Source organism: Cyanistes caeruleus, chromosome 5 (assembly GCF_971803275.1).
Source record: "Cyanistes caeruleus chromosome 5, bCyaCae1.hap1.1, whole genome shotgun sequence".
Taxonomy (NCBI): domain Eukaryota; kingdom Metazoa; phylum Chordata; class Aves; order Passeriformes; family Paridae; genus Cyanistes; species Cyanistes caeruleus.
In genome coordinates this window covers 49,989,942-50,016,743 of record NC_141705.1, presented here as the reverse complement: position 1 = coordinate 50,016,743, position 26,802 = coordinate 49,989,942, and the positions used below count along the sequence as shown (strand labels likewise).

Here is a 26,802-nt window from a genome sequence, read left to right as displayed (position 1 = left end):
CAGCAGCTGTTACTAAATTACAAAAACAAGACAGATTTGTTGGCAAACAGTAACAATCTGGAAAACTTTTTTGGGAGTTCAACACTTCTGCAAAGAGTCCCTTTTTGGGTTCCCTCAGTGGAGTGTGATGACACACAGAAAAATTGTTTCACAGGAGACTTACGACCTTTCTAACATGACCTGCTGCTCCTCACACTCTTCCCGTTCATAGGTAAAGTAATTACATTTATCTTGACCCCTTGCAGCCCCTTTTTTATGGGAAGGACTATAGCACAGAGAATCACAAAGGACACATGGATGTTCAATGCCCACCCTTTCCTAATAGGTTCCAAAGAATCAACAGCAGAACATATTCCCCTATCATCCTCACCAAAATCTTCAGCCACTAGAGAAACAAATCTTCAGTGCAGCGTTTTACCATTCCTTGTGTCTAAACAATCGAATACCATCAGCTTCCGGTCACTACATAATTATGCCAGGTGTCAAGAGGAAATCTCAAGGGCAAAGAATTTGTAGCCATTCTTCCAGCTTGTGACAACTAGGCTAAAGCCACTGTTTTTTTTAGAGCATTGGTAATCTAAACAACTGGACAGATTCATGAGTTTTCCAGCACCCTCTGGTTAGGTGTCCCTTATCCTTCACAATGACTTTATATAGTCACGGAATTCCCACCTGAAAATTATCAATTCATGTTTTTCACTATGCACTAAATGAAAGGGCGTAATGTAGCACAAATACTCATCCATGACGATTACCAATCACTTTGGGCTTCTGTGTGCGTGCAGGGTACGCAGAACTTAGGTTTTGAAAAACACTTTATTTGCTCCTTCTTCCCCCCTCAGGTCTCCCCAGAAGGCAGTCAAGTACATCCTTAGAGTACATCTCCTTAGTACATCTTAGTACACCTCCTTAGAGGAACCTTAGGGGTAAGATATCTTTCTTTTATCATCATTAAATTTCTCAAAATTCTTATAGGTGTTATTCAAGCTCAAGAAACCTTGCTGAAAAAAATTGCAGTTGCATCTTCAATGAAGCACTGGAGTCAAAGTTACCAGGGCTACTGAAAGAGACAGTTCTGCAGTGTGCTTTGGGTAAAGAGGACAGAGAAAACTCACCCCAAAAGATTTTACTACTGTTGTATCTAGTCCTAGTTGAGACTCTGAAAAAATAACATAAAGGAGTTATGGAGAACTTGGTCATGTATGTTTTTAAATATGCAGATTAATTTAGGATGCAAATGCAGTGAAAATGTGTTCTGCACTGAAGCATGCAAACCAGGATTTTGTCCCACACTTAAATAAAGCCATACTTCCTTGAAATTTCCAGCCCACAAGAGAGGAAAAAAAAATTGTGTGTCTACCCAAAGAACAGGGTTTTAATTAGGAAAAGTAGTCAATCTAGAGAAGAATTAAACAATGAATTTTGGAAGAAAAGTTTTCATCTACTCTCAGTTCTAAAAATGTTTCATAGGGGAGGCTGCTGTAACAGCTGTCATAATTGCCTATGAGTGTTCTTTGCCTTTTTGCAGTATTTTTGAAAGCTTTGATATGCAGAATAGTACTACATGGAAAGAATTTGCTTTGCCTCAGTTTCTTTGTGGTAACTTCCCAAATGGATGGTACCACCCCACTGCCTCCTGTCAAAGGGAGCTTAGCCCTCTCTCATCAAGGGAACTCACATCTTCCCTGGCACACTAAGCAACACAAACACAGCTTCTGAGAGGCATAGTAACACTTTTCTCTCAAAATCTTTAGCCTCTGTGACTGTTTGCCCAAGCAACTCAGGTCTTCTAATAGTAATGCACACACTGAACCTCAAAAGCAAAGGAAGTACATGGTGCTGTAGTAACAGCACCAGTTTGAGGGACAACCATGTATCTTGGAACAATAGGTTCATGTATTCTTCTGCATAAAATCACAGAAAAAATAAGAGAAGGACAGGTCTCAAATCACAGATTCAACAGGACAGGTAACAGATTCAACAACTATCAACTTCTTCATCAATGAAGAAGATATGTTCTATATTGGTTTTTTTCACAGAGATTACAAAGAGCAGATACTCAAATGTAGAAAAGAGACTTTGCATGTTGAAGTGTACAGCCTAGTTACCCACCTCTATCATAACCAAAAAAGAGGCTGTTACTGAGGAAGTTGTTCTGTTCTATATTAGATGTTATATCAAGTGGAACTTTTGGACAAGAAAGTATTTTTTCAGAAAAAAAACTTTATAACAATAGTTGTGTAATGAAAAAAGAGAGAAGCACAGCAGACAAGGACAGATAATATATTTAAACACAGCAACAATAAAAAGCATAGAAGATAAAATAAAGAAACTTTCCCACCTCTTCTCAGGGTGGTGATAAGACTAAATTGATCACAGAGATATGGATCAGTCAACATTGGCATAATGTGTTAATTTTATCTATTATCATATCTATATCTATATCCACTATTATCTTAAATGCATTTTTTAAATATACATCAACTTCCAACCAGTCATGCTCAATAAACAGATGATTATTGGGTGTCTGACAACATGGAAATTATCTCTGCGTCTGCTAAAACTTTTTATATAAGACACACACTCATTTTCTTTCATGTCAACTTCATTTAGCAGTCATTTCCTTTACAAAATTAAGTCAGACAAGTCAAAATCAGTCTTGCATACACTGCAAGCTTCTCCATTAGATCTGTATTAATCAATACAGAGCCCATATTCTCTGGACCTGAACAGCTTCAATGGAAGGATTGTTTCTGCTGGGGATATAACACAAATTTGTCCAGTCATGTAATTGCCTGATGAACTTCTAAATTTTTGTGAAGGTAAGTTTTTTACTAATAACAACAAAGAACCACTGTCTGCCTTTACAGACATTCATTCAGTCCTAACAAAGTTGAGAAGACCTGTGCAGTCCCATCAAAAAACAGTGGAGAAGGACACTAGGATCTGATTCTCCAGACATGGACAATGCACAGAGATCAGATTAAGTAGATGCATGTTATTCTAAATGTCTTAACCAAATACAGCACAAAGGAGTTAAGCAGCTGGAGCAACTGTCTGAAGAGTAAAGATGAAAAATTCTGGCCCTGGTATCTCTAAAGACACTATGTAAGTTGAGATTTGCTCCAGGAACACTTAGAATTCAGTTCGTTCAGAAGTTGGTTCTCCCAAAACCAACATGACTTGTGATGAGATATTCAGTACTGTCTTTGCATGGGATATAAACAGATTTGGATATCAGGGCTCCCAAAACTCCAATCAGATCTGACTCCTGTGATCATGTGAAACTCCATTAATTCCAGTGGAACTTTTGACTAGGATCTTCCCAAATAAAAAATAGAGTTTCCAGGAGGACAAGTGCTATATAAATAAAAATACAAACGATTACTGCTACATAATATCTATCCTGAGAGAACAGAGTGACATCCTTGGAGCTGTTCTGGGAGCTGAGGTGAATAATAGACTTTTCATAATTTACCATAAGATATTAATTTATCTTTGAAGAACAGCAACAAGAAAATGCAATACTGGGGATGGAAAAAAAGGGAAATAAAATTGCACCATATTTTTCTGTGAACTGGAGAACACTGTTAGAAACCAAACTAGTCCAAACCAAATCAGCCAGCAACTGTAGGTAGCAACTGAACAGCAGGATTTGATGAAGTCACCAGTGCTGGTAGTAGGGTAGTAGGCAGAAATAGCATTTAAAAAATAATTTAGAATAGTTACACAAATATTGTTCAGAGCGGTACAGCTGCATCTATGACAGGAATAAATAGCTTTCACTCGGTCCTTTGGAGAGCTGCAAGGTGATTTGTGATTCCTCAGAGTGGTTACCCCAGCAAAACACTGAAGGGAATCTGACTGACAGCAACTTGCCCTTGAAGAAGGCACAATCTCCTGCCTCTGAGCTTCCCCTGATCTGGAATACCCTGGCATGTATATAAGCAAGAGCTTGTGTTCTGTAAGAGTGCTGCTCCTTGCCTCCAGCTTCCAGTTCTGGCCCTACAATCCTTCTCCTCCCCAGGCACAGTCCCCCAGCCAAAGCAGCAAGATGACTCTGTGGCTGAGGGTCAGAGAACCCATCTCTCACAAAGGTATCTGGTTTGTGAGAGGAAACTGGTTTTATCTAGCACTGACTAGAATTAAACTTCATAAACCCCAGTCTTGGCAGATCTCTGACCAGCTAACAAGTTGCTTTGTCATTTTTGTGAGAAGCAGTTTCCTGGTTGTAAATCAAAGATGTGCTATCCTCCCAAAATGCTTTTCCCCTCATTGCAGGCACTGAAATCAGCTATGCCAGCTACCCATCTACCTGGTCACTGAGCCCTTTTCTTTCTGTGTGAATGTTTGTCAGGGGCAGGGATTTATTTACTTACCTCAACGATCACCTAAAGGTCTGTAAGAACCCTGCTCTGGAGACAGCAGGTGAAAGACTCATTTCTCACCCTTAAATGGTCTTTATGATTAACCAGCTTAGGTGTTCAGCCAGAGAAAAGTGATTTTTTAGGCATTTCTAGCTGAAACAGAGCAATAGAGATGCTGCCAGGGGCCCACATGGGCAGCACTGCTGCCCCACTACCACTAAAATTTTCCATTTCCCATGTGTGGCTTCTCCCCAAATACACACAAGAATGCAGCTCCCAGCACCACCCCATTTGGAAATAAGTCTTGATCCTATAGGTCACAACAGTGACCAGGCCTGCCTCTATAAGCTGTGGCCTGAATTTTGCCCCATGAGCTGCCAGCACAGCTGTCACCCTCTGGGACAAGGTAGATGACAGTTCTGCAGTGGCAGCGGAGCAGGAAGCCAAGTGTTGCCAGCTGCAGGAATGCTACAGCCACAGCCCCAGAGGAGACTTGCTGCACATCAACTCTGCCTTCAGAAAACCCTGCAAAACCTCCTTCTGTCAAGCTGCTTTCCCAGCGTAACAAGGATGACATTCATCCTCTGGTATCCCAGTGGTATCAGCTACAGGAAAAAGCACTCACTGAAGTAAATGAATGCCCAGAAAAGTAAACTGATCTCCCAAAGTACTGTACAAGAGACCCAAACACTGTTGTAGCCCAGGGCCAGGACTTTGAACCTTTAGAAAGCTCAGAGGTTTTATGAAGACCAGTTGGTGTTTTATACTGGATACTGAACTCTATCTAAAATTTATTCATATACTGCAGTAACAAGTTTCACAGATGCTGAGAGACACACTGCTTTAAATATTACGGTCTGAGAAAGCAAGCAGCTGTGCTACCAGGTAGCAGAGTTTATTCTCACTGTGTGAAAAGCATGCACACAACTACTTTGAAAACCAGAGGGGTTACTTTTCCCTCCTATAGCACCCAACAGTGTCAGAGTAAGTCTAAATCCTAAGGCTTTTCATTGAATGTTTATTCTGTAAGAGAGCTTGATAATCTTAAGGGAATGCCGGTTCCTGTGGTTATAGGCGTAATAGAGTGATGGGATTCTTGCTTTAGGAAAAGGGGTGGGAAGTTGTCATTCCTCTCCAAGCTCTTTTTAAGACACCATTTTCCATCTGGGATCATTTTCATCAACGTGTATTTTCCCTCCATTTTCCCATTAGAAAGAACAGGGAACAAACAAGAAATTTGTTTAATCGTCTTCTGTGAGATCAGCTGAATTCTAATGCTGTTTGATTACAGCTAGTCACAAAAATGTCAAGTGCATTTCCATTTAGAGTGCTTGCTTAAACAGCCATGCAAATGGGGACCACCCAAAAATCAGCATACATCATGAGAGATTTGAGCTTCCTTATGGTGTATACTTGTTTCAATCCACTCTCTTGCTCTTTAAAATTATGCATTTTCACAGCACATCATTTCCTTAAATGAGGACGATACATCACTGCTGCAGATTGACTCATGAGGCCCATTAATAAAGGCCAGGGTTTTTCAGCAGCTTTTCTCATTGGGAAGGTGTTCTCTTACCATCTAAATCTGTAATTAATATGATGCTCTTAGCCTATGCCTAGCCCAGAGTTCCAGCTCCCATTGCCAATCTGGTTGGTGGTTTTCATCGCACAGGCAGTGGTATCATGTTAGAGAGTAAATAATGTATTGTTCCTTTCCCTAAGTCAGTAGCTATTCATTTCAAATGCACCAAAAATGCTTAAAGTGAAATGGTTACCTTTGTCATATGGGATTCACTTCTTATAAAACAGCTCTGCCTGGAGTTGCCCAAAATATTACCTTATTATACAATTTCTAGTATTATGCTGCTGCATGATGCACTATCAGTATAAGACAGGAAATACTAATATCCAGAAAGCCTTTGGTTTTATGTCCATAGTTTTCCCACATTCTTTTCCTTTCCAAAATAAGTAGGGATAGCTGATCAGAAAATTGGATGGAAGACTACAATAATACATGGAGGAAAAAAACCGTAAAATCTCTGTTTGATCAAATGCTTACTTGATTATAAAAAAAAAACACTTTAGGGTATCATTTTTCCATAAAAAAAAATATAAATAAATCTGAGTTTTAAGATGTTACGTTTAAAAATCTAGGGATTGTAGCACTCGTTATTGAAACAAAGCATTTCAAATGCAGGCTGGAAGAGTAATGTGTTAGATATTAATTATCTGATTGGGGCTGAGAATTTCAGAAGTCTCTATAGGGATGAAAAAAATCATACAGACATTCCCTGAGTACTGGACACATGATTCCTCTATTGTTTTAATTAAAGCATACTCACTTGAAGTGATCAGGCTCTCACAACAAAAAATTTTGCTAAGGCCACAAAATTATTAGCTTTCATGACCTCCTTCAACTATTAGTTTGGGGTCTTTTTTTCTTTTTCAGTTTGTGTCTATGTACTAATTTATATAATAAATTATCCCTGTTTTGGAGCCTAGGAAAGCTTTCTAAACAAAGCTTCACTAAATTTTGAGAATGTGGAGTTGCATGGCAATCTGTATTGTACTCTCAGTCAGCTGAAAACTGTTGTAGGAATGATATTTCACATGATGGTACTTCCTCTTCTGGTCAAAATTAGGAAGTGCACAGATTTTTTTTCCCATCCCTTCAAGTTTAACATAGCACTTCTGAATCCTCAAATAATTCAACTGGCTTGAGCTGTGTTCACTCCCTGCAGGTTATTCAGCATGAAAACAAATTTTTGTTAGTACAGGAAGTATGTACCAGGTACTGGACCTACACAGCACACCTTTTCCCATACAGAATAGGGCCTCCATGGAATTCACGGTCCAAATATAAAACTGGAGAGATACTTGGAAACATCACTTCCCTATTCATCTGAGACACATAAAGAGCTGCATCTCAAACCTAACCTGAGAAGGGTTAGGCTCCTGTTAGGGCCTGATAAATTTTTAGCAGTTTTAGCTGGTTTAAATACAGCTTCTCTATTTATCACCGAGAGACATTAAATAGGGACAGTGTAGAGCTGTTGTTTTAGGAGCACATTTTGTTGTTTGTTTCTTAATGAAAACTCTAAAAGAGCAAGAGAATAATAACCAATTATACTACAAGACTCCTTACAGGAGTAGCAAAGCAGTACGTTCTCTTTCGTACATTGGATCCACAGAATTAATTAAAACAGATAATTCAGAGTCAGATTGCCAAGATAATTTGAAAAAGCTCAAAAGCTTAAGGTTTATCTACTTAATAACTATATTCTAGGTCTTGATAAGATTCTCCAGGGAATTCTCAAAATTCCCTGTACTCTGCTAAAGTTTCAGATCTAGCCTTGTCTGATGAAGTTCAAATTAATAACAGCATCTTGAAGACATGTGAGGTTTGGCCAACTTTGCAAAAGGCCAGTGTAATAACTGGAAGGTGCTAGGTCAGTCAGACCTGCTATCCACATTACTGTGCACACCTGCAGGCTATATTGGACTCTGGAGAGGAGTAACCACATAATTAGGTAGACTGACATTTTACTGCAGGTTGAAGTAATTAGGGAACTGGCAAAACAGGAGAATGACTTACTAAAGCTTATGCTATTGCATATATTGCCTAGGGTTTAAAATTAATAGTGTAAAGGAGAGAACTTGATACCCTCTGATGCAGGCATGATTACCAGATACAGACAGGCCCAATAGGTAACATTTCAATTCAGCTCTGAGATATTTTAAAGTTGTAAGGGCCAGAGCTGGTGTCCTGGTTTGAACTTGCATACAAATGAGCATCAAAAATGTTCACAACAACCAACAAAGACTGAATATACAATATAGTGTATATATGCATTATGGCATCTCCCAGTGTATTACCTGAGCTGTAAGACATACCTGGCAACAGCCACATATTGCTTCAAAAGTCATTCCATGTGCTTTGTTCATGCAGAAAAAGGAAAACAGGACCAAAACTGAATTTGGTCTTTTAACATTATGCCTCCTAGCCTTTCTCCATAATGTTTTATAACCACGCATCAACCACAAGTGGTGAGCATATTTCCCATCTGCTGGGGCTGAATGTGCTGTGATCAGTACAAGCAAGAAGAGACAGAGAGAAGCTGAAACTGTGTCCAACTAGATTAAAATCTGGAAAGCTGTGTTATCCAAGGGATGTATTGATTCTGAGGATATCAGCAACATTTCATGTTGCAGTTCTGCAGTCTTGAGCTGAACCTGACACAATGGCTCCAAACCTGAATCTTGTCTGTTTAATCAAATATCCAATAGTCAAAAAATGAAGATGCAATAAAATGGAATAAAACAGACTCTGTAAAAGATGATTAACTGTTTGCTAAGTGCTGCCATCCATAGGAATTGTGTTTGCTAAGCAGCATTCCACATATCTTCACATAAAACCCCTCTTGTTGGGAATTGGGATAAAATGCAATTGCCAAAAAATACAGTATATTGTGATAAAGCCTCTCTCTATGTTAGAAAGTACAGATAATATCTCTTCTCCATGTTCAGTTACTGTCACGACTTGATCAAACTCAGCATGAATGGACAGATATCAAGATTTTTTGTTCTCTTAGAAGTTTTCTTTGCTTCGTTTTCCTTTAAAATCCTTCGGGATAAGCTACTATCCTGTGCTCATAACCTAAACACTGAGTCAGACAGTATCAAATGGGCAGCTCACTTCCTGTAACTTTTCTGTGCTTTTGGCTGTGGAAAGAGCCTGAAATCCCACCTTCATACGAAGGACACCTGGGTGGAAGGAGAAAGCAAGAGCAAGACCCCCTGTCATGTGATTGGTTACCCTCGATTTGTAATGCAAAGATCTGTAATAAGAGCCATCTGTCTTGCACAATGCCTCCCTACACTGAACACTTTTACCAGGGCCCCCAAACCACAACCAACTGAGACTTATCCCGAGGCAGTTTATAGATGAAAAGAAAGGACTTGGATTAAAGAGGCACTTCCCAGGGATGCCTGCTGAATGGTTTTAGGAAGCCAGCCAAGGCGCTGAGGCCATTACTCACCAAATAGTCAACCCAGCTGACAAATTTTCAAAAGAACCGAAGCTTACTGGCCAAGATATGTCCATTCCTCTTCTATATCAGTCATCCTCTCATTACACTCACACCACCATAATCTGCTATAACAGGAGGAATCCCTCTGTGGCAGTGTGCATTAAGAAATCATGCTTTCATGTATATATCTGTCATAGCAAAATTTCACCATTCCTGAGATTCTACACTTAAAAAATAATAATTACAAGGAATAAGAACAGTGCTTTGCCTTCTTATCCCTTATTTCCCTTAAAAATATCCTTGCATGAAGAGGTCATTCATAAGTCTGGTCAGTGCTATGTGTTTTCCTCTAAAGAAAATACAGTGTCTTAAAATGGATCAGATGCAGATAGGCAAAGCAGGTTTTTCACTTCAAATGAATGATCAAAATTTACAGTAGCTCAGGATTCCACCCATTAATTCTATAAAGTTCATTAAGTTCCTGTTATAAAATCAGAAGTATTACACCGATTTGATTGCAAACAAAAAAAAAAGGAAGGTGCATTGTAGCAAGATGGGGCTCAGCCTCTTTTCCAAGGTTATTAACAACATGACAAGCAGACATAACCTAAAACTACATCAAAAGGAGGTTCAGGGTGGACATCAGGAAGAATTTTTTCACTGAAAGGGTAGTTAGGCACTGGAAAAGGCTGCCTAGGGAGGTGATGGAGTTACCTTCCCTGGAAGTGTTTAAGAAAGAATTGGATGTGGCACTTAGTGCCATGCTTTAGTTGGCATAGTAGTGTTCACTCAAAGGCTGGACTTGATGACCTTAGAGATCTTGTCCAACCTTGATGATTATATGTTTCTATTATTCTGTGATTAATAGAGGACATGAGCAATGCTAGGTTACCTTTTGGTTGCAAATGAAGCAAGTTTACGTACTCACACGGGACATGATGTTTAAGTCACATGCCCTAGTGCACTGCATCTTGCCGTCTTAGCCAGCACAATGTGATGCTGGGCTGAGGTGGTATTTCTGGGCAGTTCCTTGGCAGCAATGTTTATGGACCAGCCTTCTGTGGTCAGCAACAGCTTGGATGAAATTTCAGAACCCTCCCTACACTACCACTGGAATGGTATTCGTGTACTCATACTGCAAGGATTGTGTGCTTGCATGTGTGTATCAACCTCCCAAATGACTTGTAAGCAAAGTGCACTTAGAGGCAGCATAGGCTGGAGCCTGGCAATGGTCCCACAAGTAAGAATGCAGCTGCATATTTTTCCTGAAGTGGAAAACTTGTTTTCTGTTGTTTCCAGAGCAGTGGGTATGCCTCCAAAAGCAGTGAAGGAGCTATAGCTTTCTGCAGCTGGTGCTGTTGCTAGTTATCATCTGTAATAACAAAGATATCAAGGTTTAGGCTTGTGCTGTGACAGCACAAATGACTGGTGGCAGGGAATTATGAACAGAAAGATGGGGGAATGCCAGAGAGGGAAAACTTCAAGGAGGTGGTGATAGTGGCAGTGGTCACTTTGATCAAGATAAGGAAGATGATAAAGAAGATGATGACTGTATGTATGCCACTGTGTCTGATGCCAGAAGGTTTGCTATGTTCATGTACCTACAGGTTCCTGGCAAAAAGGCAAACCTATGACTGGGGGTGGCTGACCCATCCTCTGGTGCTAAGGATCAAGAAACCATGGTGGAGTAAAAAAAAAGGATGCAGTGGGATGATTAGAGCAGAGAATCAGTGAAATGGTGGCCAGCCATGCCAGTTTTTATGGAGGACAGTGTGTTTCTGATTCACATCACACACTGTCAGTGAGAGCATTTCTTCAGAGTAGCCAAGTGAAGCTGTGCCAAGGGTGCCCTGATGCCATTCCAGCAGCAGACACACTCAAAGCACAGGTATGAAATGCAATCTGTGCAAGTCTGGCCAGGAGACCTCCCAGGCTGGTAAATGACAGAAGATTGCTATTTTTATCTGAGAGATACAGCTCAGTATTTCAGGCCCTAATGCAAAACCTGAGAATCAGCAGCTGAGGATATCTTGAGGCTGAAGCTGGGGGAAGAAAGTAGCAAAAGAATGATAATTGCCTGGGTGTACTTTATTACATGAATTTAGTTGTAGAATAAAACTGATCAGCTGAAAATTGTTCAGCATTTAAAAAGATGACACGATCACGTCCAACATGTCCAATGCATGGTTTTCTCTTTGACAGCTTGTCCATAAAAGACCACTCAACCAAATTAAAAATAATCTGAGCCCCCACAGAAGACTTCCTTATATAACTGCTCAATTATTTTCTGTATTATGGGCATCCTCTTCAGCACTGGTTGTAATATGGGATTTGCTCAATCCTGTGCTGTTTAGCTACTCAGTACCCAGGGCCTAGCTCTGTTAAGATCCACTGCCTAACCCACCTTTACTGTAAGAAATTGTAGACCTGTTGTTGTTGCATTAACATGTAGGTAAGATGCATAGGCAAGTGTCAGTGGTCTAAAAGTAGCTAAAGAGAAAACTAAGATCATGAAAAAATACAAAACTCTGAGGAAAAGGAAAAGAAGTCAGAAGGCAGAAACTCAACACATAGGAGGATCAGGCAGTACATTTCGCATGCTGATTCTTATTAATCTGGGCTGTGGATCAGAATCCATTATGCTTACTTGCTATGGGAATTCATATGGAACAAAAATGTCACCTTCATTCCATGTTTTACAACCTGTTATGTAGGGGAAAAGAACTCCCAACCACTACTGTACTTTGGGAAGTTTAAATACTAATATAGATTTATCCCTTTATGACACCTAGGTATCCCCAGGAACTGAAACAAAATTGACACACAGGCACCTGGGGGAAAGGATTAAAACTGATTGCAAATTCTTTCAATTCCCAAATAGTGGATCACTGACATTCAGTTTCTGCTGAGTATTCTGCAATTTTCACAAAATATTGTTGCACCACTTCATATCAAATTCATGTGTTCAGGATACCATAAACTTAAGCAAATATAAATATAGCATGACCTTTGACTTACAAGGCATAAATGGCAGTGATTAAGTTTTGTCATAGTCTGCCTTTAAGTCACAGGTAATTATATATTTGTATAAAAACTAGTCCATAGATGTTTAAAAATGACACTTTAACTAAATTTCAGGAATGAACAACTGGATAGAATTGTTATGATATATAACGCTGGAGCATAAAAAATTGAAGCTTTCCACTTACCTAGGAAAATTTTTCAGTTTTATATTTATGTTCTCATATATAATTTTTATTATACATTATTTACTTTGGTACTAAGTTTTTTCTTTTAAAGTATACCTATATACGGAGGTATATATCAATATCCACAGGTATGGCAAGTCTTCACTTGTACAAATATGAAAGACACTGATTTTCTTACACACTTTATAGAAAGCAAGTTTAGGGAATGGAATCTCAAGCCCTGGCACCTCACAGAGGTTAAGATCATGAGGGCCCAATGGTCTTCTTTCAGAAGTAGCCTCAGAGGCTTGGTTAGGCTAGAGAATCTGTCCACCAGCCCAGCTCTGACTGTACTCACTTGAGCATGACTGAATTACATTTCACAGAAGGCATTTGGGCAAGATTCATCTCAGCCAAATTTTGACACTTAGAGGGGCACATCTGAGGCATGATTTGTCTCATTCAAGGATAATCTGTCCCGTGAATCACTGGCTTGAAGTGCCCGTTTCTGCCCATTGACCACAAAGGCAATTAACTAGAGGGAGGATGTTTGTTATTTAGACACATAAAGGTATTTGAGACATATTGCACCTTGAGCCTTCACCTAAAAACCAAGGACAGAGAACTCCTTGTTTATGCAGTCAGTATCTTACCCTTTTAGAAGACTGTGCCACTCACTGCAAGAGATAGGTGCTGCCTCTCAATCAGACTGGCTCACCTGCAATTTCAGATTATTATGAATTTTCTCTGGCAAATGGAATGCCAATAAATTTTGCAATGAAAATGCTTTTATATCTGTCAATCATATCATCACTCTATCTTCTGTTCAATCTTTCACTCAATTTAAATTTTGATTTCATATTTACCTATGCAGGTGAAGTCTCCTTAGAAAACCCAACTCAGCTTTGGACCAATGTGTTCTGAAGTGTTATTATCCCACTGAAAGGTTGGCAGCTGGGTTTCTTTCTCCTGCTAAAAGATATTGCTAACGCTTAATAATTACGGGAGGGCCTTCAGCAGCAGAAGTGTATGAGTATGATGCAGTAGGGAGAAAACTACATTACAAGCAAATCAATCAGCTTCGAAAGAGAAACAAAAATTCATTTTAGATGTCAAACAGCACTTATAAGTTTAATTGTAAAATGGTACAGTAAATATTTTTTCCAGTTAATTGATCTAAGAGAAAAAAAGAAAGATTGATTTTAAAAAGCTTGATTTTTCAGGGAGATGTCCTATTACCCTCTGTAATTACATTAGTGTGAAATATGTGAAACAGTTACTCATATTTTCTACTTTGAGCTTAATGACATTGTTTTGGGCATAAAACACTTTACTGAGGGAAGCAAAGTGAAAAGAGATATCTTCTTCCTATTCTAATAAAAAATATGAAATTCATTATGATAAGGGTCTTCCTTGCAGAAGTTTAACAGCTAGTTATAAGAGAGTAAGTATAGAGCACAGCATCAGAAAATAATACAAAGCTCCTTCTAAAACACTAGAGGTTCTAGCCGTTAAAATTTTGATATCAAAATTTTAAAAAGTCATTAAAAAAGAATTTATGATTTCATCATTCATGAGAATCTCAGAACAAAACTCATTATTCTGAGGGGCAGGAACCCATAAATTTCAGTAGACTTCAGATTAGGTAATAAAATAAGAAAGACCAAAACAGTGGAGAAGGAAATCTGTTAATCATCTATTCAACTATGAGATAGAGTTGCCAAAAATATTTTGGAAAAGCGTATTATCTGAGAACCTTTGACATTATTAAAAGATTGAACTTATTTAGGAAAAGCTTATAAAATGTGGTTAGGCATTGATACATGAACTAAGAGCAACTTCTTAACTTTTTCAGAGGTCACTCAATTGTACAAATTGTACCATACAAAAATTTATGTTGAAAATACTACTGATTATGTTGCTTTTTTCTTACCTCAAATGGATCTCAAAGTACTGTGCACAACACAAATAATTTGCTATCCAGGTTTAGATGTTCACAACAAATATCTGTACCAAACCATTTCCGCAACTGGTATGACCAACCTCTTCAAATCAGTTCAGACTCAGATCCAAGCTTCTCAGTTAATTTCTCTCTCTGCCTTATAACAAAACAAACATTGCCCATGAGAGCTTATGAGTATGAAAAATTTGGAATGTCATCTTTGACTTTGCAAAATAGACCAGCAAACCATGGGTTAATACAAACATTGCATTTTTTCTAAAGTCCTACTAGAAACTGACTTTGGAAAGGGAAACATTTTTTATAGATATTAAGGATGTGAATTTGGCTTCAAATCTGATAATCTGATAACATTACTGAGTTAATTTTTCATTCTATTCCTGGGTAAAAGTAGTAATCCTGCAATTCTAGAAGTTCAGTTTTTCAGAAGAAAACTTAAGAGGCAAATTACCCTCATGCAATTGTGTCCTGGTTTCAGCTGGGATAGAGCTTATTTTATTCCTAGTATCTGGGGCACTGTTATGGTTAAGTTTAGTATGAGCATAATGATGATAACAGAAATATTTTAGTTGTTGCTTTAGTAGTGTCTACTCTAAATCAAGGATTTTTCAGTTTCTCTTGCTCTGGCAGTAAGGAGACAGCACTTCCAGGACAGCAGATCCAAACTGGCCAAAGGGTTATTCTATTCTATTCTATTCTATTCTATTCTATTCTATTCTATTCTATTCTATTCTATTCTATTCTATTCTATTCTATAATATAATATAATATAATATAATATAATATAATATAATATAATATAATATAATATAATATAATATAATATAATATAAAATATATAATATATAATATATAATATATAATATAATATAATATAATATAATATAATATAATATAATATAATATAATATAATATAATATAATATAATATAATATAATATAATATAATATAATATAAGATATATAATATATAATATAATATAATATAATATAATATAATATAATATCATAGGAAATCATACTCAGTATGTAAACTGTGGGGAGCTGGCTGGGAGCTGCTGATCGCTGCTCAGGGACAGGCTGGGCATCATTCAGAGTGTGGTGACTAGCTGCATTACGCATCACTTATTTTCCTTGTTTTATTCATCTCTCTTTTATATTATTATTACTTTATTTTAATTTATTTCAAGTATTAAACTGTTCTTATCTCAACCATGGACTTTACGTTTTTCTAATTCTCTTTCCCATCACATCAGAGGCAGGAGGGAGGTTGGGGGTAGTGAGTGAGTGGGTGTGTGCTACTTAGTTGCCAGCTGGGGTTAAACCACAAGTTGTTTAGATGCAGGCTATGCATATGTACCTGTGTTTTTTCTTGAGAAACAGCACCTTCATGAGATGGGATTAATATTTCTTCCCAATCAGACAGACACATCTATGAGTCCAGGCAGGTACCATCTCATCCACAGATTTCATTAGTGTTTTTGCAATTCAGGGAAACTTTTAAATAACACTGATCCCTATTTCAGAAAAATTTGTTTTAGACATTCACTGGCAAGGAAGACTCTTCACCAAATGAGACTGTTTTGCCTGGGAGAATGGGGATCTCATAATCTTGAATTCTTTGAAACTGAGTTTCCTTTTTTTTTCAGACCATCATGGAAGGCAAAGTACAAAATATTGAGCTGAGAGCATGATGCAACAATAGAAAAAATTAAAGTGTGCAAAAACATCCTTCCAATTTTTGTTCAACTACCTGTACATTTTTGGGTTGATCATATGCCTTATCAAAGTGAATTGTTCTTTTATACTTTCCAGAGTACTTATTTCTAAGCTCTGGTCTTCAAGAGGGCTGTCTAATGACAGCTCAGTTAAAGCTCTTTAAGCCCCCAATCTCACAGTCATGTTAGGAATCCCTTCACATATGCACTCCCCCAAATAATTTAGACTAGGTTCAGAAATAAAAAAGAAAAAAATATTTTAGTCCTTACAAGCTGTATAATGCTTTTTAAAATTTGTTGCTCATTCATTCCAACTTTCCCAGTCCTATCATTCGGCTCTTATCTTTTCAAGAAATGTGCCCACAGTTTATTTCTAGTCATAGAGGTTTAAGCCCAATTAAGGTAGTGAACTTTTTGTTAAAATTATTCTTGAAGAAAACCATAATATCTCATGTCCAGTTACATAAAAGCTAGAAAAATAATCTGTTAGATATCTATGTCTGAAATTAGTAATCCTTTCACTCTATTAATCTGAAGACCAAGAATACTGCCTATTTTAATAAATTCACTTTAGGTCAGGAAACATAATTTTTTGCATTTAAAATATTTTAGCATTTAGGTCACAGATGCTTGCTACAAGCAGCTATATGTCTTTTTATGACTGTTCTTGTCTTCAATGGTTTTAATGAACAATGTCTGGGAAAAAGACACAAGAAAGGGAATAAAAGGAAACAGATGGAGGAGTCTCTACTGGAATGATATCAGTATAGACTTGCATCAGGTAATTTAGTTTAGGCACACTTGCATGGTTTGCTTAGCAGAGCAGAACAAACAATCAGATAAGCTGGCTGGAGCATATTCACAGGCTTTCATTGGAACAATAAAGAAAAAAAGCCAGTTCCACTGAGTATGTTGAACACTGACCCCAAGACATGGAACAAACAGAAAGTATGATTTATTATAGCATTTATATTACAGAGAATAGTATATCAAGGAGCAGCAGTGGAAAAATGCTTTTTGATCATCTTGTAGTTCATCTTTTTCTCTCTTCCATCATTGGAAAAGAAATAAAACACTGTCATTGATCTACAGGTTTCAGGTTTCCAACAGCACAACATAAGCTGTAAAACATGCTCCAGTCTGCTATTTCTGTTTGTGTGCATACTCAAGTTGAGCAGTTTTTTACATTCACTAGGCTAAAGCAGTAAAAAAAGAAAACCGAGAAAGCAATGCCTGGCAAGCAATTCGTCCAAATGGATCACATACACTTTTATTGGATGTGCTGGATAAGCTGATATAATAGCCCAGAAAGATAAATTATGTATGAATAAAATCCTGTGATGTCTGTTGTGATGTCTGTTTCTCGGAAAGTACATAAACACTTTTTTTTTTTACTAGCATGTGTATATCAGGTGTCTAAAGGAACTTACTATCATTTCTTAAAGCAGAATTGGTGTAACACAGGGTCACAACACAGGTCATTACACCAAGTTGTGTGTCCACTCTGATAGACACATGCAATAATCATGTGTATATCTATACCACGGATTTTTTCAGTCATGGGCCTTCCAAAGCTTTAGCATTTCAACAGTTGCTATGGAAGAGCTCAGCATTTCTGGAAGCAGTATTTTTGCTTTGATAGATCAAGTAGCTATTCCTTCTCAGTATTGATGACAAGATCCACCCATAGACTTTATTGCCAACATGGAGCATTAACCAAGGAGAGATCCTGCATATTAGGCTAAAATATAACACCAAGACAATGTATCTGCAACAAAATTATTTCCTTATTAAAATAATTAGGTTTTGGAATTTGTATGATGGGTACCAAGCCTTTCTGAAATATACATGGTACATGTGGCATATTCAGTGTAACCACAGGCTAGCAGGTATCTCTAAAATCTCTGCCTGTGCCTGTCTTTCAAAATGTATTGAGCAATTGTACTTTCATCTTCACCTTTCAAACAATGTTGATTCCACAGTCAGAATATTTTTGTACAACACAACTGTGATTGTTTCTCATGATTAAAGAAATACAGAATCTAACTAATTTACATAATATGAATCATCTACTATGAATTTTCCCTTTATCTTCAAGTGCTAGAGCAACCCAATATAAATCCCTCAGGAACACAAAAGAACAGAGTTATCTGAAGCTAAAATCTGCCCTTGAAAAACAAAATTTTGTTCAGGCTCCAGCTGTGCTCCAAAGTCATCTATGACTGACATTATTTTAAGTGGTTTGTCTAAGATGGAAGGCCAGACATTGCTAAACATTCCAGAAAGTATTATTAACCTTACAAAAAATTATTCATGGATGAATAGTTAAAAAGTTGCTAACAGCAAAGGACTAAAGAAAATCCTAATGCACTCTCTCTCTTAAATATCAAGTTTTCCTCTGGTCTACATGACATGGTGTAAAAAGTAAGTATAAAAGTTTTATTTTATCCATCCTAGTCCTGCCTCCTGTTTCATCATCTTGACTCAATTGTTGTCATTCCATGCCATTAAAAAAATGTTGATTGTAGAAAGGACCAGAGGGTTTCTTAGGAGAACACTCTCACATGGTGTTTGTAAAAGAGTCAGACACACTACATGCTCCCACATGCACATACATGTCATATATACACACGCACACACACACACACACATATATATATATATTACCAGTAGATGCTGCAGACATAAAATGTCTGCTGAGCTTAGCAGGTCCAATTCAATCAATGCATGCACTCTGCAATGTCATAGCTCAGGAAGCTTTTCAAGGAAAATGCCAGGCCAGGTCAGATGTGGCACTGTTCTGTCTGTCCTGCCTGCATTACCTGCCAGACAAAAGACTTTTGACAAACTACACTGCCAAAATTGTCTTCTTTTTCAACCTATCTAACCTTAGCACTGACCACTATGAGCTGTTCCTTTTCATCCAGTTTAGCAATTACTGTCTTTGCTATCACAGTCCCTGCCTCCAACTCCATTTCAACATGCATTTCCCAATTCATGCTTTAACACTTTTCCCAATTCCCATTAAAGTATCAGTATTCACATTCCTAACATCTTTTTTGTCTTTTACCACTTACTAAATGTTTGATGAGCAACACAAAGACTTTCCAAAGCATTCATTCACCTGACTTTACAGTGAAAGACAGTACAGAATCAACTTTATACATGGAATTAACGCTGAGCACACTGAAATACCTACACCTGGTATTCTGAATGTATCAGTGGTATTCTTTGGCACCTCTGATTTTTTATGTATAAAAAAGTCATGTATGCCATTAGGGAAAATCCAAAATGCAGTTCTGTTTTGCCTCATAGAGTACTGGTTTGCTTCTTTTTCCCTTGTAATTTTAACTCTGGTCTATATTGGCCTGCTCTGCAAAATTCTCTCATTCTCTCCCACACAAACATGGGAGAACCTTTTACTGTTCCATTTATTGTTGACAGGTGCTGCTTATGTTATATCCAGCAATACCATCAAAGGGCTTGTGTTAGGTATCACACATGTGAATTCCTGACACTCCTGTGGGAAGCAGCTGTACATTCTCACTACTCGAGCCAACTTTAAAATCTCTTTAAAGCACTGCTAGGTGGACAGGAATTCTTATTTATCAAGGATAAGGACAGATCTGAACAGCTTTACTACAGGGAAGGCTTTTAGGAGTGTACATGGCAGCTGGTGGCATTTCTAGCATGTCTAGGGCTGAGATCTTCTTTCCAGGAAAAAATGCTTCAGTGCAGTTACTGTCATTATGTCCTGACAAAAAGCTACAATAAATTTTCTTTTCAAGATCTTATTTGGTGTGACATTGTTGACTACCGCTTAATTATATATGTAAATAAAGAAGCGGCCATCACTTTTCTATGATGATGTTGCTCTGAGTTAATGATGAAAAGGGACATGGAGAGGCTGTGGGACATGTCAGTGTTAATGAAGATTTATTCAGTAGTGACATTTGATCAAATCTTCTTGGCGAAGTCTTAGGTTTCATTAGTTAAAGATGTAAAGCAGTCTGTCTGATTAAAGGGAGAAAAAGCAGTGGGGAGCTCACATAAATTACTACAGCTCAATTAGGTGCAGACAGTTTAGTGAGTGTTTATTACCAGTAGAAAGGAAGATTTTCCAATTAGATTAAAAGGTTTTGAAAACAACTCTTATAGTGCACAGTGATTTAGACCCATTGCTGGAATAATACATTGTGAGAAGCTGCATTGATTAAAAGTAAGCTGGTAAGTTATCTGCATTGCTTCATTGTTTATCAATGGATCCCCTGCTGCCCAAGTACAATTTACCTCACAAGATCAATGTCTGGACTTGGCTAATTTTCTCCTGGCTGAAGATTTATATGGATGTAAAGGACATCTACATCCTGTCTGAAAATACTGAGGAGATTTATTTGGGATGATCATCAGGGAAGTGAAGTTGTATCAATCACCAGAAGTGTACCCTGGCCATGCTGTGCCCTTCAGGCTGGCACCCCTGCTGCAAAGCTGGATTTAAAGACAAGACATTTTAATCAGAAAGGAGCTTCATTCCAGTGAGGTTCCCCAGGCTCATTGTGAAAACTGAAAAGGCATTAAAACACAAGTGGATGTATATAGTGCTCAGACAGTGATCAGCCAACGTTTCTGACAAATGATTGAAGGTACTCTGCGTACAGTGCAAGCCTGTGATTCATGAATCTCAATGTCCAACAGCGCAGAATGTGACTTCCAGCAGTGCTGAGATAGCTGGAGTCCAGCTCTGCTTTGCCAAAGGATTTTTGGATATGAGCTGTGAAAGGTAGGGGGTCATTGTCCATGGCTCTGAATGACTGATTGATTCCCATGATGTGGAATGGCATGGGGAAGGTGGGGAAAAAAGGAGCAAAGGAAAAGAAAATGAATGATATTTAAATTCTTTATACTCCTATTGTGCCCTTCAGACACACGAAGGCCTGCAGCTGCTTCTAAGCACTGTCTCCCAGAATTGTTCATTGTGAAGACTGGAGGAACTGAGATCCACAAATGGAGAAATAAATAAAATAATTCTACTTTTACAAGTTTAATAATGACAGTGTTCCACATGGAAAACTTTCTACTACCTTGTTTGTAAATTGGACTCAAAAGAATACAAAAGTTACAACACCAAACTTTTCTGTCTTTCTTTTTTTTTCCCCTGCACATGCAGCATTATTCCTCTGTTAATGCAGGTCTGCAAAGGGTAAATTTAAATCTATCAGAGATAAACTTAATAAACTTAAATGCTATCAGAGACACTGACACTGCCATGAAAGCAGAGCTGAGCCCCTGCTTTTGGCTTTAACAGTAACCCATCTGGGATACAGAAAAGTGTGTAGGAATGGTGGTGAGAGGAAAAGAACAATGGCATAGTGAGTTTCACAGAAAATTAAAATCTGGTATGCAGGGACTATTGTTCTTCATTGCATTAACATGTTACATGTTCTCCAAATATACAGAAAAGTTCATTCTCCCCCTAAAAGCTTACTCATATTTCTGGATAGGACAGGTACACATCTTTTTGTATACTAAAAACCTAATTTAAACACAGATGTGTGAGCGCAGACTCGCAAAAACAGCCCACAACAAAATATTCCTTTTTAAAATAATGGTTCAAAGAAGCTACAACAGGGTGTTACTCACCTGAATAATCCCAGAGTTTTACACTCATGTGCTCGCTGATTACTTCTAAATTACATTTGAGCCCTAAGAGTCCTAGTTCTTAACTCAAAATGAGCAGAGTTCACATAGTCCGTATTTAAACTGCTTTGTCCTGTCCAGTTAAGCCACAAAGCTTTCTTTGGGGATTCTTCTGTGCCTTTCAGCAGATGTCACTGCCCTCCCCATAACTACACTCCACCAAAACAACCTGTGAATAAGCAAACATTTTGTAAAAAAACAAAAAAATGCACATTCAAATCTCTCCAGGCACCCCAAATATTACCACTTACTTTAGCATATTAAATAACTTCTCATGAATAAAACACTGATATTCTTTGTAAACTAAACATTACATCGTTGCTGGCTAACAAAATGAGCTTTTGGTTCATTTTCTTTATAATTGGAAGGGCTTGCCATTTAAGGAAACAATTAACATTTTTTACAAGCAACAAGATTGTGAATGACACCTTCAATTACACTAAATACATTTAATTATGATTTATTGGCACATAGCAACCTCTTGTAACATTGCAGGCCAACATGCATTTTTGCTTAATTAAACTCATTATAACAACACTTTACTACATACAGGGAAAAAACCCCAAAACAAACAAACAAAAAAAGCCCATATTTCATAATTAACTGTTCAAAATTAAGGCCATAGGGTAATTACACAGCAGATTTCCTAGTATTAAACTGCTACTGTTACTAATAGGAAAAATATCTGGGAAATATGTAGATAACAGAAGAGGACTCAAGCTTCTGGTCTTAGCAATGGAATTGAAACTCCCTTGAAGCTTAGTCATGGTTTGGGGCACAGGCAACAGTATCCTGCGCTGCTCTGATAGTTTATTGACTTTTCATTAGTACAATTTTCTGTGTCATTTTAACTGTTCCCTTCCCAAAAAAACACCAAAAAAAACCCAAAAAAACCAGAAAAAAAATCATTTTCACTAGAGGTTAAATACACATTAATGGTAACAATTTCATTTGCCCCACAATTGGTGACAGTGCATTTTACTACATTTTAAAAAAAAATTCTGTGGTAAAGAAGGTTAAATATAGGAGAGAAGAATTTGAATTATTAATCTTCAATATACCTATATACCTAGAGCTTTCTAAACCTATATCTAAGCAATTTCAAAGCAAAATAAAATCTCTGAGCCAATTTTTTTCTGCAATGTAGTGTGAAACATTATTTTAAGTTTACCAGCCATGTGCTTTGACGTAATTCTAACGAATTTAGCAGGGATATGGTCAAAATCACATGTGAAACCCATGTGCTCAGATCCTATTCTTTCTAATAGGATTTACTTAGGCACCTCCTGGGTGGAGATTAAAACTTCACCCTGCACACAAACCCTTTCCATTCTCCTGTTAATCACAAGGTCAGAGCTAAACTGCAGCCTGTCAGAAGTCCTAATGAATATGGTTTACACATCGTGGCTGGTTGCTTGCTCAGCAGCAGCCTGTGCTATCTGGAGGCCAAAGATAAGTGCTCAGGGATTACCTTTAAAACAATCCACCCAGCTCTTTTGTCACTAAGAACAGAAAGTTGGGAAAAAATGGAACTGTAATCCTTGCTTTTGTGGACTGACCAATTTTTAGAAATTGAAGATTCAGGAAAAAGCCCTTGAAATCAGTGTCAAAGCTCAAAGATCAAAGTGGTGTGGCTCTTAAAAGGTCAGAGTGCCTAGTTCAACTCCCTCCCTCTCCCTCAAATAGCCTTTTTGGCTATTTTAGTCCTGTTTGGACTATAAGAGTTTGTTTGCTTAAATAAGGGAAGAAATTTATTACAAACATCTTCAGTCCTGATTGTTAACATCATGTGCAGGAAAAATCATGCAATCAAAGAATCATTAAGGTCAGAAAAAAACTCTAAGACCATTGAACCCAATGATTAACCCAGCACTGCCCAAGCTCACCACTAAACCATCCATAACCACCAAATCTACACATCTTCTAAAAACATCCACTGATGGTGACTCCGCCACTTACTTCCCTGGACAGCCTTTGCAATGCTTGGTCAGCCTTCCTGTGGAGGAATGTTTTTCCTAACCAATCTAAACCTTCCCTGGTGCATTTTGTCCAATTACCTTTTACCTGTGAAAAGAGACCAACCTGGCTGCAACCTCCTTTCGGGCAATTGTAGAGAAAAAAAAGGTCTTTCCTGAGCTTCCTTTGCATTGTTGGCCCATAACTTCCATGGAGGAGCAAAGGAGATCAGACAGCTGAGAATGCAAGCTGTTCTGCATGGCCCACCAGGAGCCATGCAGCCCTCCAGAATAACTGGTAATTACTTCAGCCCATCCATAGGGGTGCATGGCGTTGAGCTTCAGACTCCTGAGCCCATGTTACCCACAGCTCCTGTCACTTCCCCAAATTTAAAAGATCATTGCTAAACAAAAACACCTTTAAAGGGATTGTTTTAACTTCTCAGCGGTGAAGACTCTCAGAAATGGTCTGACTTGATTTTGTCCCTTCAAAAAATGAAATGCTCCAATTTGGTTTTGAACATAAGAATTTTAAAGGTAATTCATAAGATATAGAGGTGGGTAAAAATGTGACTGTAGGTTCTTTAGAATCATCACATCCACTAGTCAGAGCTGGTTTCCATAAAACCTGTTAATTTTTCACAGTGCGCCAGTATCTCTCAGGGGTCATAAAATACAGTGGAGTGCTTCATACTCTTTAGTGCATTTACTATACAGAAGCAGGAGAATATGGATCTCTCCACGCTCAACAGACCAGGAATTTATCAAGCAGATTAATTATTAATTTACCTTGCAATATATTCCAAAGGATTAGCAAATATTAGGTGCAATTTACACTTGCTTTTAATTTTAAAACTTTGAAAAAAAAAGAAGAAAATGCTACTGTGTTAAGTCCAGATGAAAGAAATACAGAACAAACAAAAATTTTCCTCTTCTTCTGTTGGATTACCTGAAAAATCCTCAAGCACACTCATTCTGGGAATCCAACTGTGTTCTTGAAACACCAAAGAGGATGTGAGAAGAAAATAAACAAAAAAATTAAACAAAAAACCCCAAGTAACAAATAAACTAGAAAAGTCAACCACAGAGGAACTAAAAGGATAGCATCCAGTCAAACACACAGTATCCAGCATACCAGCATGGAGAGAGAAACTCCTTAGGACTTTTAACAATCTAACAAGTTGTACTTTCTTATAAACTTAATTGAAAATAGCTACATCTGCTGAGACAACAAGCAGCACACCTGGGCTTCCACTCTGAACTCACAGATTTTATATTCAAAGCTCTGCCTGCAGCATGCTTTGTATGCACTGTCTCTTTCATATGTATAACTTTGGCTTGCATGTGTTTGCCCTGCAGACTTAAAATTGCAGGGAGAAGGCAGAGACCGACCACATACGAGGTCTGCAAAGAAAATCAAACCTTGATTTATCGTATTGAAAGGCTGCAAGGTGTCCTGAATGCCCTGTTGTATTTCTTACTCTGGAAGAACTCTCCAGGTTAAGGAGTAAACACCGGTCCACCCTAAATGTCACCTCTAAACTGGGCAGTGTTTACTCTGCTCTGTCACTGGGGAGCAAGTTTGTCGTGGACCAGTGCTCACTGATTCTTTCAGGTATTAGGGCTGCATCTGCCATGCATATGTGAAATATGTGAAATGCATACATTTCACACATGTATGAAAATGTCACAGGCTGTTCTCTCTCCTGCCACCGCTGCATATACACCATCAGCACTGACTGACAAATGTGCAAGCAAATGAGCAATTTCAAATGTAATTTATATATATATATATACATATATATATAAATTTTTTTTTACCTGATCTTTAGCAAAGTGTGTCCTGAACTGCTCCATTCTCAATTTTCAAACATAGTCACCTCAGCAAGAACAAAGACTGTCACTGACAGGACACACCAACAACTTTTGAGTATTGTCAGCCAAGATGCTTTTCAGGAAATAAAAAATAAATCTGATGGATATTTAAATTTTACAAGTCATTATTAATTATTAATTCTGCATGGCAGTTAATTATTCTAATATTTAATATAATTATACTAAGTCTTACAAAAATAAAAGGGATGCTGACACCAGCCCCTTAAGTCTTAGCACATATTTTGATACCTTTTTGGGCTACCTAAAAACAGAGGCCAAACAAAATTAAGAGAATAAAAAGCAGTTATATTTTTGAAGGGCCTTCAGGTACATTTAGGGCAGATGAAGCCCACTCAGAGGCTACACCAGTCACAGTTTTTCGCTTTTATAAATTTGGTTCATCTGCATATTGGGGGTTAATCTTCAAATTACACCTCCAGGTAAGGAAGTCGTTTACCCCAAGTTTGCTCCTCCCCAACCCACTTTTGTTTACTTTCTCGGAGTCTGAGACAGTAAGGTGTCCTTGATTCCCAGGCCTAGAGAAGAATTGTTATGTCTGACTAAAATGGGAAATCAGTAGCTCACACTCTATGGAGTTAGAGTTATACACTAAAGAATTGCAGGATTACAATTATAAAAATAGAAAATATAAAATGTAAAATCCTAAAGCATCAATTTTATGACAAAATATCTTCTCTTCCAACCTCACAACACCAGAATCTATCACTAAAACCATTGCGAACTGTTGTAGTAAGAAATTTGTGTGGGTTTTTTTTTGTTTTGTTTTTTGTTGATTTTTATTTTTTTTTTTGTGGTGCTTATTATAACAGAAGTCTTTACAATCAAGTCGGGTACACCCAGAACTTCAAAGAAACACGTTCCAGATTACTGAAGCAGAAGAAACTCAAAATGAGTTATTCCAAACCAATGCCTGATTAGAATACTTTTCACCTAAGAGCAGTGCTGTGCTGGGTGTTATTTAGTCACCTTATAAATACCTCATAAACTTCCT

The 26,802-nt window shown here is 37.7% G+C and overlaps 1 long non-coding RNA gene across 1 annotated transcript; it reads right to left on the bottom strand.

Moving 5' to 3' along the window:
* Positions 1–13,238: 13,238 nt before the first annotated feature.
* Positions 13,239–25,863, bottom strand: LOC111929423 (uncharacterized). The gene is made up of 5 exons (XR_002864701.2): positions 25,737–25,863; positions 21,904–22,129; positions 14,519–14,680; positions 13,452–13,557; positions 13,239–13,303 (listed from the first exon to the last, which is right to left on the bottom strand). It is a non-coding gene; the product is annotated as an uncharacterized LOC111929423 (long non-coding RNA).
* Positions 25,864–26,802: the final 939 nt, after the last annotated feature.